Source organism: Hypanus sabinus, chromosome 2 (assembly GCF_030144855.1).
Source record: "Hypanus sabinus isolate sHypSab1 chromosome 2, sHypSab1.hap1, whole genome shotgun sequence".
In the NCBI taxonomy this organism is placed as follows: Eukaryota; Metazoa; Chordata; class Chondrichthyes; order Myliobatiformes; family Dasyatidae; genus Hypanus; species Hypanus sabinus.
Genome location: NC_082707.1, coordinates 124,722,436 through 124,742,459, shown reverse-complemented (window position 1 = coordinate 124,742,459; position 20,024 = coordinate 124,722,436). Strand labels below are relative to the sequence as shown.

At 38.7% G+C, this 20,024-nt stretch overlaps 1 long non-coding RNA gene across 1 annotated transcript in view; it reads right to left on the bottom strand.

Moving 5' to 3' along the window:
* Positions 1-9,929: 9,929 nt before the first annotated feature.
* The window catches only part of LOC132405395 (uncharacterized), a 28,782-nt gene continuing 18,687 nt past the window's right edge, over positions 9,930-20,024 (bottom strand). Inside the window, exon 4 of the long non-coding RNA XR_009515853.1 lies at positions 9,930-10,176. This is a non-coding gene — a long non-coding RNA (uncharacterized LOC132405395). The remainder of the gene's footprint in view (positions 10,177-20,024) is intronic.

Here is a 20,024-nt window from a genome sequence, read left to right as displayed (position 1 = left end):
GGTCATCCATGGCTCAGGGTGCCACAGTTTCACGTTCACTCTCCAGAAGTTTGAGCATATATTAGAAACGGGCCAGTCGGTCCACTAAGACCACACCGGTCATCAATCACACACTGATCACACTTTATTACACCCCACACTCCCCTCAACCACCCTCAGATTCTGCCACACAACCACATACCGAGGACAGCTTACAATGGTCAATTGATCTACCACTCTCTTTGTGAGACAGGAGAAAATCAGAAACCTCTAGAGGAAACTTTTTCTGGTCACAGGCAGTGCATTCAAACTTCACGTACATAGGAATGTCAGGATTGAATGCAGATCACTGGAGCTGAGCGGTAGAGGCCCTACCAACTAGGCTACCATCCATTAATCTAATAAAGGTGTATGGTACAGTTTGCTACAATGCAGAGACAGTTCAGCACCAGCATGGGGATAACACACCAGTAGCAATGGTACCTTTTTGATCGTATATTACACTGTGGCTGTCATCAGAGGTGGATGAAAAGGTTTGATCACTGTTTGCAAGAACAACAAGGACCAGCAATAATATTGTTATTCCTCTCAGAGTTTTGGCAATGTATGTGCCAAAGTATGTTCTATATTGCTATATTTCTACACTATTCTTGGTTGGTGCGGCTGTAACCAAACCCAATTTCCCTCGGGATCAATAAAGTATGTCTGTCTGTCTGATATCTTACAGTGCAAAAATTACTCATTGCAATTTTGACCTTGCAACAGCACTGAACTCTGGGAAATATTTAATTGGCTGCGAAGAACTTTGAAATATCCAGAGCTGATTAAAATAAGTGCAAATGAAAAGCTTTTCATTTCCATAATAGGAAGCAATCATTCAATTGCTGTGATGTAATTAAATAGCAAAAAGAAGAATTTCAGTGAAATAGGTCTAATTAACAAAGTTAGTGAGGGACATGATGTGTGAGTGTGTGTGTGAGATATAGTGCTATCATGCTCTATGGAATGAAAACTCAAGTTCAAGTTTATCGCCATTCAACCATATGTACAGCTAAACAAAACAGTACGCAAAACACAGTACATACAGTCACACACAGCACATATAGTTATGATCCAGCACATTGTCACAGAATAATTTTAGTACAGGATCCTGAGTTGCATGGCCTAAATATTGACAGCTTGGCATAAAGTGTGAGGTGCATTTGTATGTCAGACAGTATAATGTTACTGGCGGTATTATAATAGAAACAAGCAGCAGTGATAAAAGATGAAAAAGTAACCAGATCGATCAATGACCAGGGCATTCAGGAGGGTGTACTTGTGTACTGAGTGGTAGCAGAGTGTTATGAAGTCTAACCATAAGAACAACAATATACTTGTGGTGAACTACATATACCTGTCAAATTGAATACAGATTTTGAACAAATTGAATAAAGTCATTTTGATTCATCCCAATTAAATAGAACAAGGCACTATCATGCAATCAAGTACAAAGATAACAATTTATTTGCATTCAGGGTGAGAAATAGAATAATTATGAATAATTATGTCCAATCTATTGTTAATTAGTTGCATATCAGAAGAACAATTCTTTTCATTCACCACAATACCACAGCACTAAAGTGATTACAGATCTTTATGGTTGTAAGATATTTACAAGATCCTAGCATCATGAGACAATTAATATAAATGCAAGCATCATTTCTATTAAGTAAAATATTGATAATCATTTCATTGTCCTTTACCATAATCAATAAACATCTGAATACTAATTCCCTTCCATTCACAAGTAAACGGAATTGCCAAAGATAAATTACCTTCTTATTTGTCTCAATTAAATATAATTTCCCCAAAGAAAATCCATTTCTTTTCACCTCAGTTAAATGGAATTTCAATAACTGAACGTCTCATTCAGTAACATTACCCAATTCACCTTTAAACTCACAATTAAAACGGACTTCAAAAAAGCCTCAAATAATTTACTGTAATTAAATAGAATTCAAATTGAGCTACAGTATTAGTTTACCATGCTCCTAATTTAGTAAATTCCCAATAATTCAATCACCTTTCAATTCATTGCATTTCAACAGAACATTTGCAAATCTAATTCCATTTGGATTCATTAAGTAGAATATTGCTAGTTAGTTCCTATTCACTCCAACCAAATAAAGCAGTCCTCTCCGAATTCACTTCAATTGAATAAAATATCCAAATACATTTCCCATTGATTGTAATTAACAAATTAACAGAATCAATCTCTCTAATACACCCAACTGCTATTGAAGAATAGCAGAATGATCATTTTTGCATTCATCCGAATTTAAGAAGATTAATGCAATTCTATTTTTTTGTCCTATTTAAATAGAATTCACAATGGCTTCACGCTTGCTACAATTGAGCTATTTCAATAGACTTTCCAAATTGCTTTAATTGTTAGATAAAGCCTCCACTTCATTAAATGAATGTCTAGTAAACTAACTCCTATTCATTGTTTCAATTTCATTGAATTCTAACAGAACAAATCCCTTTCTGATTTGCCTATTTAAACTCAAGGTTATTAAATCAGCACATCACTGAAACCAGCCTACCCTCCATTGTCTTTCTCTATACTTCCCACTGCCTCAGTAAAGCAACCAACACAATCAGTCCCGGTGAAGGATCTTGGCCCGAAGCGTCGACTGTACTCTTTTCCATAGACGCTGCCTGGCCTGCTGAGTTCCTCCAGTATCTTGTATGCATTGCTTTGGATTTCCAGCATCTGCAAATTTCCTCTTGTTTGCAGTCAAAGTCCCCCACCCACTACAGACATTCTTTCTCCTCCCCCTCACCTCACAAGAAGGTACAAAAGCTCGAGGACAGCTTCTACATATGGATGGCATGCAAGATAAGTTTTTCCACAGTATCTCAGTCCATGTGACATCATAAACCGACTTACATTTCCCATCCATATATATTGACTGTTAATAAATATACTCTACCTCCCATTCACATTGGCTAGATAGCATTCCGACGAACCTTCCCAGCCTCAACATTTCAAAAGAATATCAACAAGCCAGTCCCCTTCCTGTTGAGTAACTAAATGTCTATAACACTAACCGTTTTGCTACCATGATGTGTGTGAGTTCCCTTTGAACAATTCACCTTTCACCCTTTAGTTGTAATCTCACCCAACCAATAGGTGAAAAGACCTGCTAGCATTTGCCTTGTCTTGTACCTGTATATATAATTTTATATTCCTCTATCAAATCCACCCTTATTCTCCTGCACTCCGGGGAATTAAAGCCCTAACATATTAAATTTTTCACTATAACTCAGTTTCCCAAGTCCTAGCAATATCTTTCTGAATTTTACCTGCATTATTTCAATCATATTAGTATCTTTCCTACCAGTAGATATGGAATAAAATTCATTCTCATGGAATTTGTGTGAAAGAGGAAACAAATCAATTTAATTTTTTCAACATGCATTTCTTGAAGCATGTGCAGATTACACATCTTCACCATACAGAAATTCATGATATGCCTCAATTTCTAGGAAGACAGCCCCTCTGTAATGCGGGGGTTACTTGCATTAAGTTTCATCTGTCACTTGCTTGCCTGGTCAAACAATCCATCTATGTGTGTTTTCCCCATCTACTGCTATCTGCCTCATTGTTTACCACAGTTCCAGCTTTGTATCATCTGTAAACTGGAAATTTTACCCTGCAAATGTGTGTCTCCAAATTTTAATACATATTCAAAAGAAAACACTGGCCTCTGGGTAAAATCCACTTCCAAAAAACAACAAATTCCAGCTGCCCTCTGCCTTTAAACGAATCTACAGCCCACGCTGCTTCTGATCAATTAGTCCCATCAACCTCAATTTCAGTAACTAGCCTTTTGCAAGGGATTTATCAAACATTTTCTTAAAATCCATACAGATAGCATCTATTGCCCATATTCATTTATCTCTATTACAACATCAACTATTAAATCCTATTATTTAAACCGGATATCCTTTTAAGAAAGGGGTTCCCAACCTGGGATCCACAGACCCTTCAGTTATTGGTAGAGGTCAGTGGCATAAAAAAGGGTTTGTAAAGTTTAAAAAATCCCTGCTGATTCTCCTTTCTCAAGTCAGACTGTGCATTAAGGTTTCCCAAGTTACTATTTCTAGAATGCAGTACAATACTGAAGTGGCCCATTTTTCATGTTTTTAGGTTAGACTGGAAGTTAACAGCAAACCATTCTATCATTTCCATTCCCATCTCTTACAGCAACCTAGGAGCTATCCTCTCTGAATTTGATTGTTAGCTTGCTTTAGGCCGAGCAGCCCTTTCAGTAATTGGAGCAATGACGAAGGCCTTTGACCTGATATATTGCTCTATTTCTCTCACCAGAGATACTACTTGACTTGTGAAGGATTCCAGCCTCCCTTGCTTTCTTCTAATATTTCTACTTCCTTTATTGGTTTTCATTACCACCATGTCTCTACTACCTTTCTTTCCACTGAGGTATTTCTGAGCATCCTCTTGGTAAAATTCAGCTTCTCTTCAAATTATTCTAATCCCCTTCTTACTAATTAGTGTGATGGCATAGAGCTCGAGTCTCATTAATATTCTGGGGACATTGGCTTGAATACGAGCATGGCATCTGAAGAATTTAAATTGAGGGAATTAAAATGACCCATGGCCTTCTAATTCACCCCAATTAAATTCAACACCAATTGACCAATTTCTTCTAATCCTCTGCAATTAAAAAAAAACAGCAAACCGACCTCTAAACATTCACTTCAATTGTTTACATTTAGAATAATCCAGCATATGTCCCATTCATTTTAGTTAAATAAGCCAGTCATTTTGATTATACAGATTAATATATTAATTCTCATTTGCCTTAGCTAAACAGAATACCCTGCCATTTCACCTCGATAGTATAAAATTTAAATAGACAATTAGACTCCCTTTCAGGAAGCACAAGAGATGACAGATGCTGAAACATGGAGCAGCAAATAATACACAAGAAGAACTCAGTGGGTTGATCAGCGTCTCTGCAAGGGTTTTGACTCAAACCATAGAGTTCCTTTCCTCTCATACAGAGATTCCCAACCTAGGGTCCATGGACCAATTGGTTAATTGTAGAGATCCATGGCATAAAAAAGGTTGGTAACCCCTACTCCCACAGATGCTGCTTGACCTGCTGAGGTCCTGCTGCAGATTATTTGTTGCTTTCTGTTCCCATTCTCCTTATTTTTCAGAACTTGAGAAAATTAATGCTCTACCATTCAAATTCATGAACTCATACCCATTAAATCTTTCCTATCCTATTTAGTCTATTAAAGTGGACCATGAAGAGTTCGTAAATAAACCCGATCAACCTATGGTCTCACCATCCAATATTGTTAGGTATTGACCAAACACATTCCCAAACATCCAGTTTCATAGATTGACCATGGTTCAACATCCTTCTATTGAAGTAGAGTAATTAAAATATTAAACAAAGCAATTGTCTTTTCATTCACATCAATGAATACAACATCATTAAATGATTCAGTTCACACTTCAGGGTCAAGGGTAGTTTCTACCACTCTAGTTCAATGGGTTCCAAGGTGAGTGATGAGATCGCTTTTTTCTCCTGTAGTCACTAGTGGAGGATGTGCAGGATAAGGGAGATGCTAAGGTACCTTAGCATTTACCTCAAGTGGACTGCTTTGTATTTGATGGTGGTACTGAAAACATGTCCAGCCAGGTTCACACTGTACTTCATGGACAGTAAAAAAGATTTCACAAGGTATAGGATGATACGCTCATCATAGAATACCAGCCTCCAAGCCACCTTGCTATCATAGTACTTATGTGGCTGATAGTGTTAAATTTCTGGACAACTATGGCCCACTGTGCATCAATAAAGTGAGTCTCAGGGAGGGTAATACAATTGAATTAGAGAAGTAGTTCTTCTTCATTATACAATTGTGCACTTTACACATTGTCTTTAAACTGTATTTTGGATATTAATAGGTCCCATTGATTCTCTGCTGTACTTTCTGCAGAGCCTCTGCACATGATATATCCATTTCCACCAAAACATGCTGCACTTCCACATCTTTCTTATATACAGGACACTCTGCATAAGCTGACATCCTCCACAGTTGTTACAATTTAGCCTAATGCCTTCTCCACATTTGCCACAATCATGTTCACCACCACATCTACCACATGCCTTTTAACATTTACACAAAGCTGCTACATGACTAATCTTCTGACATCTCAAACCTTGAACCATATAAATCATAACCTAAATTAACCCTATCCAGCAACTCCCCCCCCCCACCACCAAATTTAATCAAGACCAATAATCTATCTGCTCTAATCTCACCACAAACCCCTTTTAAAAGTTTAGGTTCACAACTATTCCCCCAACTAAATTTCTTTTAACTTGGTCCATGGATACATCTAGAGGCACTCCAGAGATTACTCCCCAAAGTCACTATAGTTAAATATAATTCCTTGTATTACTTTCCTTCCTCCTACAGCTTTCTCACATTGTTTAAATCTTTACCAAGTACTATTTGTGCCCCATCTCTTAAATGGTTTATGCCCAATATATCTCCTAATGCTTTTTCTCCCCAAATCCTTACTTAGTCTACTTAGATTGATAGCAGAAGCAGGTCAACAAGAACTTAAACAATTCCTTCCTTCTTTTATTTAAATCCTGTCTACTACCTTCATTATTGAACAATAAGCCACTACAATCCTCAACCGGCTGTTTATTCTCCCATTTTTCAGAAATCTGCGATTCTCTTTCTACACATACAACTGCTGTTACCCAATACCACCTGGTGTTCACTACCTCTGTCTTCCCCAACATCTCTACCTCCATCCTGCCTGAGCGAAAACTCCCAATAGCTGGCTTAGTCCTTTGCACCATTCTCAATCAATAGTTCACAGCCTACTGAGCCCAAGCGGTATGTCTAGTGGCAGCCTGCACCAGGTGCCAAAAACCATTGAAAACACCAGTTGAGATTCCAGATAAGAAGTTAAGTTCTCTTGTATTGGAAATGGTTGTAGATTTCATGAAAGTTAATTACCAATTTTCAGTCAATCTGGATCATTCCCCAGATCTCCTTTGACTTACTCAAGTAAATAGAAAATCAGCAGAGTAATAATATCACCTGGTTTACTCCAGAGAAATAAATCAACTACAGAACAACAATCAGAAATTCATCTAAGTAAAATAGAATTTTAATAAAACAGTCTTCTCACATTCAAAGACATTGATTAAAATATCAATAGATTCACCTTTTATGGTATTCATCCATAATAAAGGGAAATCAAGTTGAGAAATGCCCTCCCAATTTACTTCAACTAAATATTCAGTGGTAGACCAATTCCTAACTCATTCACTTCTTAATTAAAAAGATCAATGGACTAAGTTCACCACTAAAATATATTTGAAATTGATTACACACTTTCCATTCAATATTTGAAGTTAAATTCACAATGTAACTGTTATGAGTTGTAAAGGCCAAGAGATAATTCATAAGCAACACTTTGCATGTTGCAGTACTCATTAGCCCTGGTGTTGACATTCTCCCATCTATTCATCAGTTTTCCCCACTAAAAATGCTTTTAGATTCTCATGAGATTCCAGAATTGCAGAGACAGCAACCAGTCATAACTAGTGCTGTAGTCAGCAAAACCCTTGGATCCCTTTTATTTAATGCTAACTCATAGTAAAATCTATTTTTATCTTCCTGTTCCCCATTGTTGATCGTACGATCTAGAACCACGATAAAGAAGGTTCTGCCCGCAAGTAAGAGCCAGATCTTATCATACTCCTCCTTCATTTTAAAGTTCAAAGTAAATTTTATTATCAAAATATATATGTCACCATATACAACGCTGACATTTATTTTCTTGTGGGCATACTCAATAAATCTAAAGAATAATTACAGAATCAATGAAAGATCGCTCAACTAGGGCATTCAACCAGAGTGCAGAAGACAACAAACAGTGCAAATACAAAAAGATTAGAAATTATACCACATTGATATAAAAACAAGCTAGCAATATACATTAAGCTACAATCCTGAGAGTCTTTATTCTATTCCGAAGAAGCAAAAATGATCTATCACTGGATCACTGGATAAATTTCAGTACTGTGAAAAAATTTGGTGTATTCTCACAGGTACAGAAGGAGATAATATAACAGTCATTATCAGGTCTTGTCCTGTTCTTTTCCTCTTTCTTCTGGCAATCGTAATGTAATGTCAAGGCTATTTGTGGCACTGTAACTGTAAGATGGAAACAAACATTGCAAAGCTGCTCACTTGTGTAGAATGATATTTTTGGAGAATAGCTTGGGGTCATTTAACTCTTGAAATGCTTAATCCTTCAAAAGTCCCTTTGCAAACATACAGTAATCAATGTGGAGATGAGCAGTTTCTACCTCAATCAATTTCATTTCTTATCCTTCTACAGGAGGCCTCTTAATTACATTTTGTTAGTACGTAAATAAAATGCACACCATTAGAGCAATAGAATTCAGTATATTGATCTTGTATATAAAAATGTATTATTACCATAACAACAGTCAAAGCTGTTTAAAGCCAGCTTTAACACAGTCTCTTACAGTATCTTTATTGTTGGGAAGAAATCATTTCCTACTTTTCTTCATGATCTGGTGTCTTCCCACTTCACAAATAAAAAAACTACATGGGAAATCTTACCATTCACATCGCAGGTTTTTGGAAAGCTTATAAAGCAAAGCCTGTATGCATACCTGTGGTCCATACATGACTACTGTGTCAGAAAGTACTGTAGATTTTCACATTTGGGTAGCCACAGTAGAAATCCAAACAGGGAATCAGATGTATAAAAGTTTCCTTATTTCCTCACATCTTTGAAGAAGGTCATTCAATCCACTTTGTCTATGCAAGTTCATAGAGTAATTTTATGCCCTGTCTGACTTCCTTTGCAACCTACTCTTCCCACATTGCTATCAGTTCTCCCCAATTCAAACTACGCTTTTAAGACACGTTCCAGTGCACAATCTCAGGGTGTCAGAGTTTGGCGTTCAGAGTTCAATCCCAGCATCCTTTGAAAGGTGTTTATACGTCCTCCCTGTGGAGGGCGCAGGATTTCTCTGGGTGCTCTGGTTTCCTCTCACAGTCTACGGGGTACTGATTAATAAATTAATTGGACATTGTCAATTGACTCGCGAATTAATAAACAAATGAAATATCTTTGGGATGTAAGAGGAAGCCCACACAAGACAGAAAACAACCCAGCCTAAGTTGCCTTAGAAGATAACCTGCTCTTTTTAGTTATTACTCTCACTAAACTAGTCTGAAGCCAGCCTCCTGTTTATGAACTTTGTCAAAACTTCTCTCTGCCTCAGGAAAGCAGCCAGCATAATAAAAGACTCCATCCTCCCGGCATTCTCTCTTCTCCCCTCTCCCATCAGCAGAAGATACAGAAACCTGAAAGTATGTATCACTAGGGTCAAGGACAGCTTCTATCCCACTGTTACCCGTCTCCTGAATGGACCCTTTGTACGATCAGAGTAACTCATGGCCTCACAACCTACCTCATAATGATCTTGTAACATCATCGTTTCACTGCATTGCTCTTTTTCAGAAGCTTTTGCACTTTATTCTGCATTGTTATTATTTTACCTTATTCTAGTTCGATGCACTGTGTAAGGACCTGATCTGTATACACAGTACATAAGATAAGCTTTTCACTATATCTGGATACCTGTGACAATAATAAACTAAAACCAATACCAATGAACTGCTTCAATCTGTTCTTCTAAAATTAAGGAGACCAATACTGTGAATTATACCCTAGGTTCTGTATTCTGAATAAATATATCTTGAGATATGGTGCCTTACAACACCAATTTCAAAACAAGTGTGGTCATTGCTTGGTGTTTTTACATGGCCATTTCATTTGGAGAAAGCAACTTGGCAATCCCCTCCTTGAGCATTCTCTCTGGGACTATGACAAGGCAAACCACCTCAGGAATGTCCTGTTGTTCTGACTTCATGTTAGCAGCCACTGCAGACTTCCACCTTTACCTCCTCTGGATGCAGAGGGCCAAGAGGTATGACAGCCCACACTCCTGACGAGGCATTGCCAGCTCTGTGCTTCGGATGGGTGTTCCACGCTCTCACCACTCAAAACACGATAATTTCTTCTGTCGACTGATTAGGAGGCTGCAAAAGAATTTCAATAGTTGTTAAATGTCTGCTGTTCAAAGTAATTGAAAATCGGATCAAATAGGCTTAAAATTATTTTTAAGGCATTTCACAAATAAAAACATAAATTGAATGAAGACTGCCAGATGATTAAAGACAAGAGAAAGTAAATTTTATCTAAGGAAATGCTTACAATCATCTACCATGTTCTATTCCAGCTCAAAACCATATGTACAACATCTTATACACAGAAAAGCCCAAGAGTGCATTGATAGGAAAATAATTATCAAACTTAAAAGAATGCATATATGTAGGAAAATGATATTTATAATGTTTCTAACACCAAAGTCAATCCACTGAGCATTGTTTGCATGATTTGTTTTTTCTCTGCAATAAGGGTGTTTGATGGGCTCCTGTTTTTTTTTAATGAGCTCTATTGGGTTTCTTTGTGGCTGCCTGTAAGGAGAGAAGACTCAAGGTTGTATACAGTGTACATACTTTGAACTTAAATCTGTAACAAAGCAAAGTTTCAGTTGATATCTGAAGGAAGCTGGTTCCCTGACAGCAGTCCAGGTAGGAGAGAGTTTTTCCATTGTAGCCATGAGAAGATGAGAAAAAGAGTCAGCATGGAACCTGGGTCCCTAAAATTGCGAAACAGCAGAATTCCCTGCACCACCTAGGCAGTCTCTGCTCACTGCCTTGATACAGAAACAAGCCTCAAGGGGTTATAGATTTCCTCTTAATTATCATAACATTTCTCCATGTCAAAGCACAGAATAAAGAAGAGGAACACAAAGAGTTCATGTAATCCTTCTCAAATTGAATGTCAGCCTGAGACTATAGAGCAACAACTTTGATCTGAAATTACTGCTTTATTTCAAAGGCTTTCGTTGCTCTTGTTTGGACTGAAGAGATCAAATAAATCTTAGTATAAAGATATGACAGTACATGTCAAAAGGAGATATTTTCGCTCTATGTTTTGTGTCCAGCTTTGGTCTGCACTAAATTTGCTGAGTATAAGGTGTCAACATGTATTAAGAAAAGTGAGAGTGCATTCTCATCAACAATAAAATAAAGAAAAACTAAATTCTTTCAGGCTAGCTTCCCAATATTGATTAAGCTAAGTTGCACCAGGCCAGAGGCACATTGATTATGAAGATTTGGCTGAGATCTCTGCTGTAACAGATTAAGGTCTGAATGATAATCAATAAAACTGAACTACCACGCTAGCATCATATTAGTAAAGGACTATGATGATCCTAACAGCAGGTCACATATTGATAATGGACTGAAATGATTCATACCAAACTAAGGGTCACATTTGACACCATTTCACCAGACTGACAGCCTTTGAAATGATCTGTGCTAGAATAGAGTCACATTAACAATGAACTGATCCGAAGTGAGTTAAACTGAGGCCTGCTTACTAATGAAGTGAGCTGACCTATATTAGACTATTGTCTCATTATCAATGGATTTAGTTGACCTCATCAGGCTGGGGCAGCAGCAGTAATGAACAAAGCTGATCTCGTACCAGACTATTCCAACTGGGTAGCCTCCAACCTGATGGCATGAACACCAATTTCTCAAACTTCTGGCAATTGCCCCCCCCTCCCCTTCACCATTCCCCATTCTTGTTTCCCCTCTCTCATCTTCTTTCTTTACCTGCCCACCACCTCCTCCGGTGCTCCTCCTCCTTCCGTGGTCTTCTGTCTTCTATCAGGTTCCCCCTTCTCCAGCCCTTTACCTCTTTCGCCAATCAACTTGCCAACTCTTTACTTCACCTCCCCCGCTCTCCCAGTTTCACCCATCACCTGCCACCTTGTACTTCTTCCTCCCCTCCCCCACCTTCTTACTCAGGCTTCTTCTCTTTCTTTCCAGTCCTGATGAAGGTTCTCAGCCTGAAACATCAATTGTTTACCCTTTTCCATTGATGCTGTTGAGTTCCTCCAGCATCTGTGTGTGTTGTACCAAAATGGGTTTGCATTTCTAGCCTACACTGATCTCAGCAAACACTGTCTTACTTTAGACAGTATTTAACTGTGCCAAAATGGCTTAATATCAGCAAGGACAGATTTGTTGAAAATCCAGGTTTGCCTCAGCTTTGCATTATCTTGTCTGCACATCAGTGAGTATAGGGTTCGAGTCTCACTCCATGAGCAGTTGGAGATGCGGGTACCTGCTTTTGAAAGAACTGTTAAAAAGGTCATATTATACACTCAGTGGCCATTCTATAAGGTATACTGCTCGATAATGCAAATATCTAATCACGTGGCAGCAACTCCGTCTTCAAAAGCATGCAGAGATGGTCAAGAGGTTCTATTGCTGTTCAGACTAAACATCAGACTGAGAAAGAAATATGATCAAAGTGACTTTGACCATGGAATGATTGTTGGTGCCAGACAGGGTAGATTGAGAATCTCAGAAACTACAGATCTCCTGGGATTTTCATGCACAATAGTTTCTAGAGTTTGTAGGGAATAGTGCAAAACACAAAAAAATCCAGTGAGTGGCAGTTCTGTGGGCAAAAATGCCTTGTTAATGAGAGAGGTCAGAGGACAGTGGCCAGACTGGTTCAAGCTGACAGGAAGATGACAGTAACTCAAATAACCATGTGTTACAACAGTGATGTGCAGAAGGGCAGCTCTGAACGTACAACACATCAAACCTTGAGATGAATAGGCTACAGCAGCTAAAGACCACAAACATACACTTATTGCCACTTTATTGGGCGCTTAATTAGATACCTCCTGTACCTAGTCAAGTGGCCACTGAGTGTCTATGATATATATAAAATTTGCCTCATCACTCTCCTAAATGAGTGAACACCCCCCCCCCCCATATTTAAACAGTGTTTCTCTCACAATATGAAACGTTATCTCTCACATCCAACCTGTCAAGACCCCTAAGGATTTAATATGTTCATATCAAGTCCCACCACATTCTCCAGGACTCAGCAGACACAAGCACAGTTTCCTCTCAAGGCACCAGCCCAGTTGTCAGCTTTGTAAATCTTCTCAACTGCCTCCTACGCATTAACATGATTGAAACCGGGAGATCAACACTACTCACAATACACCTGACATGGTCTCACCAAAGTCCTATAAAGCTAATGGTGCATGTGGAAGTTCCAGGAAAGTCAGAAAAGTTGTCCCCAGTTTCCTGGCTAATACCTATCCCTGAAACATCATGATTAATGTCGTTGAGATGCATTACAACTTGTTGTTTCACATATTGTCAGCAGTGTTTCCTACATTACAATACTGTTTAAAATTGGTCTTGTTTGGCGGTAGATTCTGGCCATTTGGTTATGCAACAGCAATGATATTGTTGAGAAGCATTGGAGAGAACTAAGAAATCAAGTTTCTGAAGTCATGGTTGATCCCATGACTGTATCAGATTCAAGAATATTATGTAGAGAACCAAGGATATACTTTCATATATGAACACAGATGGAGTACAAAGCAGGTTGGACAGAATCTATGGAAGGACTAGTCCCAAATGGGTCATTGACTTTTACTCTATATCGGACTATTAGCATAAGATAGTCTGACTAAAAGTAATATCTATGCCTACTATAAACACAAGAAAATCTGCAGATGCTGGAAATCCAAAGCAACACACGCAAGATGCTGGAGGAACTCAGCAGGTCAGGCAGCATCCATGGAACAGTTGACGTTTCAGTGAAGATCCTTATGCATACTGCCCCTTTGTAACTAGTACCATTTAGCTTTTGGTCTGTAGTTGCTAAACTTCAACAATCCTCAAGTTTTAAATATTCATGACGAAGATAAATCACAAGAAAAATATGTTCATACCCTAACATCAAGATCCTTTCATGAATAGCTTGCAATCTGCTGTGTAGCCAAGAGAAACAGAACATTTTCCTCAAGAAACATGGACAGTTTATTTTTAGCAGCCCCTTAATTCTTGAATTTAAAGGCATGGTCTATACAGAGTTAGATAAACGGGATTTAAAAGTACATATCGTGTGAAATTAGTGTAATCTTAAGGTAAATACACAGTCCTCCAGAGTTTTCTGTAAATTAGACTTTAATACAGTTTCCTTTAGTTCAGTGTCAAGTAAATTTAAGATACAGCCCCTTTTAGATATACAGTGGATTCTGGTTAATTGGGAAACATCAGGACCACTACGTTTTGTCTCAATTAAGCAGCTGCCCCAATTAGCTAAAGTTTCTTGGAAATAGTTAAAAAGATATAAAAAGACAAACTGCCATTTAACTGAGTAGCAAATTATGTAGTTAAATAAAATCAAGAACAAATTAGAACACTTCTACAGTACTATAAAACTGTGTATCAGTTCCTAGTAGTTATCAACAGTGGAATTCATCTGGAGTATGCAGATGTGTTATTTTGATAGAACAATATCAGTGCATGCACCTGGTGCAGATCATGAACTACTTCGTACAATGTTTTCAATGACTGCATCCTCCCAGTCTTCATTGTAACAATCAAGATGGCTGTTGATACCTTCAAATTCTTTGCAGTGCTTAACTTGTTGAAATAACAAAATTGTTTCATTTTTCACTCCTGGCTGTTTGTGGCATCCCCAAGCCTGAGTACTTAAATATACTTGAATACTTAAAACTGCATTGTCTTACTGCCAATACTCAGTGGCAACAACACTGATTTTTGAATGGAAACACACACACAACTGACAGTATTTAAAGAGTTCACTCAAGCATGGTGTAGAGTCTGATAGCCACACAGGTGCACTGAACTGACTGTAGCCGGAAACTATATGCCAACAGCCTCCTGTCCCAATTAAGTGGCTTAGTGTCCCATATAAATGAAAGGAATCTTGGCTATTTTCTCAGTTGTTTATTGTCCCAAATAAGTGGTTGTTCCAAATATCTGATAGCGTAATTAACCAGGATCCGCCGAACATAAAAATCAGTTTAAAGACATGAATTGAACTTGTTCACTAGTGCCAACCCATTATTAAAAAGCATAAGACAAAGAATAATGAGGAGGTCTTTATTGCTCTCCCTTTTGACAGACGTTTATTATTAACTTGCTGCCCTCACCTATGCTTACTTCTTGGACAGTCACATTTCCGGAGGGATGAACTTTGAAGCACAACCAACCCTCTGGGGCTTTTGGGTAATATGTGCACAAATACTCTTCTAATCTATTATTATGAGGAGCTGGATGAGAAACAGCGCAGAACGGAGCAATGGAGAATCAGGCAGTAAAGGCCAGCTGAGTCCCTTTCTGACTGTCCTATTGCAGATCTGGGTCAGCAGAGACAGGAAACTCAAAGTCCTGGTTAGAAAGTCAAGCACAGACTCCAGACTGCACAGCCAGTTTGGTGTTGCACAGTTTCCGCTCCTTTCTTCGGGAGATGCCAAACCAAAACCATTGGAGGAGTTGTGGATGGAACTGTAGGTGGTCGAAGGTTACAAGAGGATATAGAAAGGCTGCAAAGTTGGGCAGAAAAATGGCAGATGGCGTTCAATCCGGACAAGTGTGAGGTGATGCATTTTAGAAGGACAAACCAGAAGACTGAGTACAGGATTAATGGTCACTTACTTAAGAGTGTAGATGAACAAAGGGACCTTGGGGTTCAAATCCATACATCCCTCAAGGTCGCTGCACAGGTTGATAGGGTAGTTAAGAAGGCCTATGGGATGCTAGGCTTCATTAACAGGGGGATTGAGTTCAAGAGTAGAGAGGTCATGTTGCAACTCTACAAATCTCTGGTGAGACTGCACTTAAGAGTATTGTGTTCAATTCTCATCACCTCATTTTAGAAAGGATGTGGAAGCTATGGAGAGGGTGCAGAGGAGATTTACCAGGATGTTGCCTGGATTGGAGAGCAAGTCATATGAAGCAAGGTTAGTAGAGCTGGGACTTTTCTCTTTGAAGCATTGAAGAATGAGAGGGGACTTGATAGAGGTCTACAAGATTATGCGAGGCATAGATAGGGTGGATAGTCAGTACCTGTTTCTCAGGGCACCAATAGCAAACACCAGAGGGCATAGGTACAAAATTAAGGGAGGAAAGTTTAGGGGAGACGTCAGGGGTAAGTTTTTTACACAGAGGGTTGTGAGTGCCTGGAATGGCTTGCCAGGGATGGTGGTGGAGGCTAAAACATTAGGGGTATTTAAGAGCCTCTTGGACAGACACATAGATGAAAGAAAAATGGAGGGTTATGGGGCAGTGTGGGTTTAGTACTTTTTTTAAGGATTATATGGGTCGGCACAACATGGAGGGCTGAAGGACCTGTACTGTGCCGTAGTGTTCTATGGTTCTATGGTTTTAAAACCCTGCCTGGGTCTTCTTGACAGTATTTGAGAAAGAATGAGGAGCACTCAGCATGAGTTAGAAATATATTGTTGATCCTTTATTGTCACTGGGTCCAAATCCAGGAAATTCCAGCCCATTAACACAGTGGAGGATGCCTCCCCGCAAAGGCAGCAGGAGAACCTGGTTCCACGTCACGACCTTCTCGAAGGGAATTAGTGATGGACAATGAATTCTGACTCTCAATGGAAAAAGATGACAAATGAGGATAAGAAGGTGTGTGAGGAGAGGAAAAGAAGCTTCTTTTTTTTCTAGTCCTGATGAAGGGTCTTGGCCTGAAGCGTTGACTATTTACTCTTTTCCATAGAGATTGCCTGACCTGCTGAGTCCTTCCAGCATTTTGTGTGTGTGTTGCTTGGATTTCCAGCACCTGTGGATTTTCTCATGTTTGTGACCTCAGTCAGTAATGGATGCAGTTCAAATTAAGATCCATGCATCTATAAGATCTAGGAGAAGGATTAGGCCATTCAGCCCATTGAGTCTGCTTTGACATTCAATTATGGAGAGAAAGAAATAGAGTTAATGTTTCAGTTGAATGATTTTTCATGAAGAGTTAATCCTCCTTCATGAACTTCAGGATTCTACACCATGTAGATGGTGCTGTATAGATGTAAGTAATTGTACAATTATCCAGCCAGAAATGGGTTACTTGAGCCGATCAAAATTTATTTTCAGAGCATAGTGGTCACTTGATCGCCTTACAGAACTTGAGATGAATAGCTGGATTGATAAACCTTCTGTCCGGACTCCTGCTTATGTGTGTTTGTGTTGAATATATTTAAAGATTTCCTGAGAACTTGAAACTTAATGGGCTGTACGGTTCTTTGGACTTCTTTACATTTCTACGGTTCAAACAAAATGGTGCGGGAGTTTCACTTTCCCACTGTTATACACCATTTCTTTTCTACTTGCCACAATGTAAAATGAGATATTCCAAATTACAGAAGAGCCAGACCATTTCAGCTGTAGCACAGTGGGGTAGCGCTTTCAGCTCTGCATCAGATAGATTAAGTCAAACTTTAGAGACTAGAGTGCAAAATCCGGGCTGCCCCAGTACTGAGGGAGTGTTGTGCTATTTCATAGGCAATACTTTTTTCACATTACCACAGTAACTAACTTCAAAAGCACCTAATTAGCTGTAAAATGCTTTGGGATATCCCATGGATATGCAAGATGCAATTCAAATCAAATTTTCCTTTTTTCTTTTTGGCTGTGTTTAATCCAATGTACCTTCCCTGATCCTGGAATGTGTCACTCGTGTTTTGCAGAACAGATTCTGCTCTTCTGAAGTACTTTTTCCTACTCCTGAGGTCTCTTTGAACATTGAAAAGGCTCTTCAGCCCACAATGTTATGTGGAACTAATTAAATTCCGAAGTAGACTAATTTCTTTTGCTCCATTCTCTGCATATTCATATACGGTATGACTGTCTAAGCCTCAAATGCCTCTTTCATATCAGCCTTCACCATCCTTTAATCTACGACACACTGTTTGCCTTCCAGCAATTGATCACTTGTATCTTTAAAGATCTTTAGCCATTTATCTTTAAGGGGAAGATAACACCCCCTCCAAGTCATGCATGGTGCTGACCTAGCATTATATTGCTGGCCCTTCATCATCCCTGGGTATAAATCCTGGTACTCTTTCCCTAATGGTGCTGTGGGAGCACTCACACCAGAAAGCAATTCACCACCATCTTCTCCCGGGCAGTTAGAGATGGGCAATAAATGCTGGCTTTGCCAGTAATGTCTAATTCAGAGAACGAATGAATAATGGGAAGCCCATTTCCCTTTGCTCTCTAACATCACCCCAACGTCAACAAGGCTGCACAGCACAAATTTGGAGGGATGCAAAACTCAGAGCTGAGCCATGAGACAGATGAGACCCAGTTCAATGTAGGCAAGAAACTAACTTTGAGTTAATGTAATTAATTTAATTGCATAATGGTGCTGAAGCTTTTCAATAGCTTTTCAACTAAGCTAAAAAAAAATGTTTTGTTGATGATTTTCATTTGTACTCAGTGTCTGAGGGTTCCCACTTAAGTATCCAACAATAATCAGCCAGCAATGATGGATTCCAGTTGCCCTGATACCATCTCCCCATGACCACAATGTCTTGGTGAAACCTTTCACCGTGCTCATCACTGACAGTGCCAAGACTTGCAAGGAGGAATGCAGACAATGAATCTTTAGTGACATGTTGCACTTCATGGTTTCAGCTTATGTTGTGGGCAACATTTTAATTGACTTGAATTATGAATTGAATTAACAAATGTAGGCAGTTTTTTTTTAAAGTTGTATGTGTTAGGGAAATTTCATGGTGAGTTTCATGATCAGCAGCCCAAAATTGATAAAGTACACTGTAAAGTATTCAGGAAGCAAGATCTTTGTTGTCCAGTGCAATCAACTGTCATCTATTAATAAAGATGCAATTAATCATATACTTTTGGATGGACATCAGCATGGCTCAGGCTGATAATGAGGCAATGCATACCTGTGATGTTCTATAATCAGGCTCAGGTTTATTATCACTGACTTATTTCATGAAGTTTGCTGTTTTGTGGCAACAGTTCAAGGCATAATAATTGCTATAAGTACAATAAGTAGATAAATAATAATAATAAATAAATTGAGTACTGTGTAAAAGTCCTAGATTTTTAGGTGATTTTTAGTTAGCGGGGCACTCACAGAGCCCTGATCTAAATGTCATCAATGCTGTCTAGGATTATCTGGAGAATCAGAAGCAAGTGTGATAGCCGAAGTCTGCAAAAGAATTGGCAAGTTCTCCAAAATGATTGAAAACAGCCGAATTTCTTATAAAACTTCACAAGGCGAAGGGTGGCCACACCAAATATTAATTTACTGTTTACTGCTCTTTATAGTAATTTTTTTGATATTTAGAAACATTTCAATTCACTATTTTTGAAAGCATCTTTGCTTTACAGATTTTTTACATATACTTAAAACTGTTGCACAATACTGTAGATGAATAAATAGATAAGTGAATAGGTAGACAGCACAAATGAGGAATAAGTCATTACATGATAAAGCACCTGGAACAGATAGCATATCAGTAAAAAAATCATCCTGAGACATTTCTCTGGTTCCAGGACAGGCCGAAATTTTCTGGTCACTGCACTATACACCAGAATAAAGGGACACATTCACCTTCCACTTACAGGGCATAAACAGCCCTATGAAAGTCATCAGGGCATCACCTCACTGGCAGTAGCTGGCAATACCCTTGCCAGAATTCTGCTGAAGCACTTTGTTCTGTACAATGAGCAAGGCTGTTGCCTGAGTACCACAGTTCCCTCTAAATTGCACGGGTGCTGATGAAGGCTGTAAAATAGTTGACTTATAGCCAGCCTTCAGTGGTGTAAAGGAGGACTTTGTGTTGCCTTAGTAGAATAACATTCTCTATCAAGGTTTCAATGCCTTTTATGATTGGTATTTAGATTGACGTGAGTTAACAAACTGATGGCAAACTTTTTGGTGCAAGGAAACTACCAACAAGGAAAAAGTTACAGGAGATTTTCAG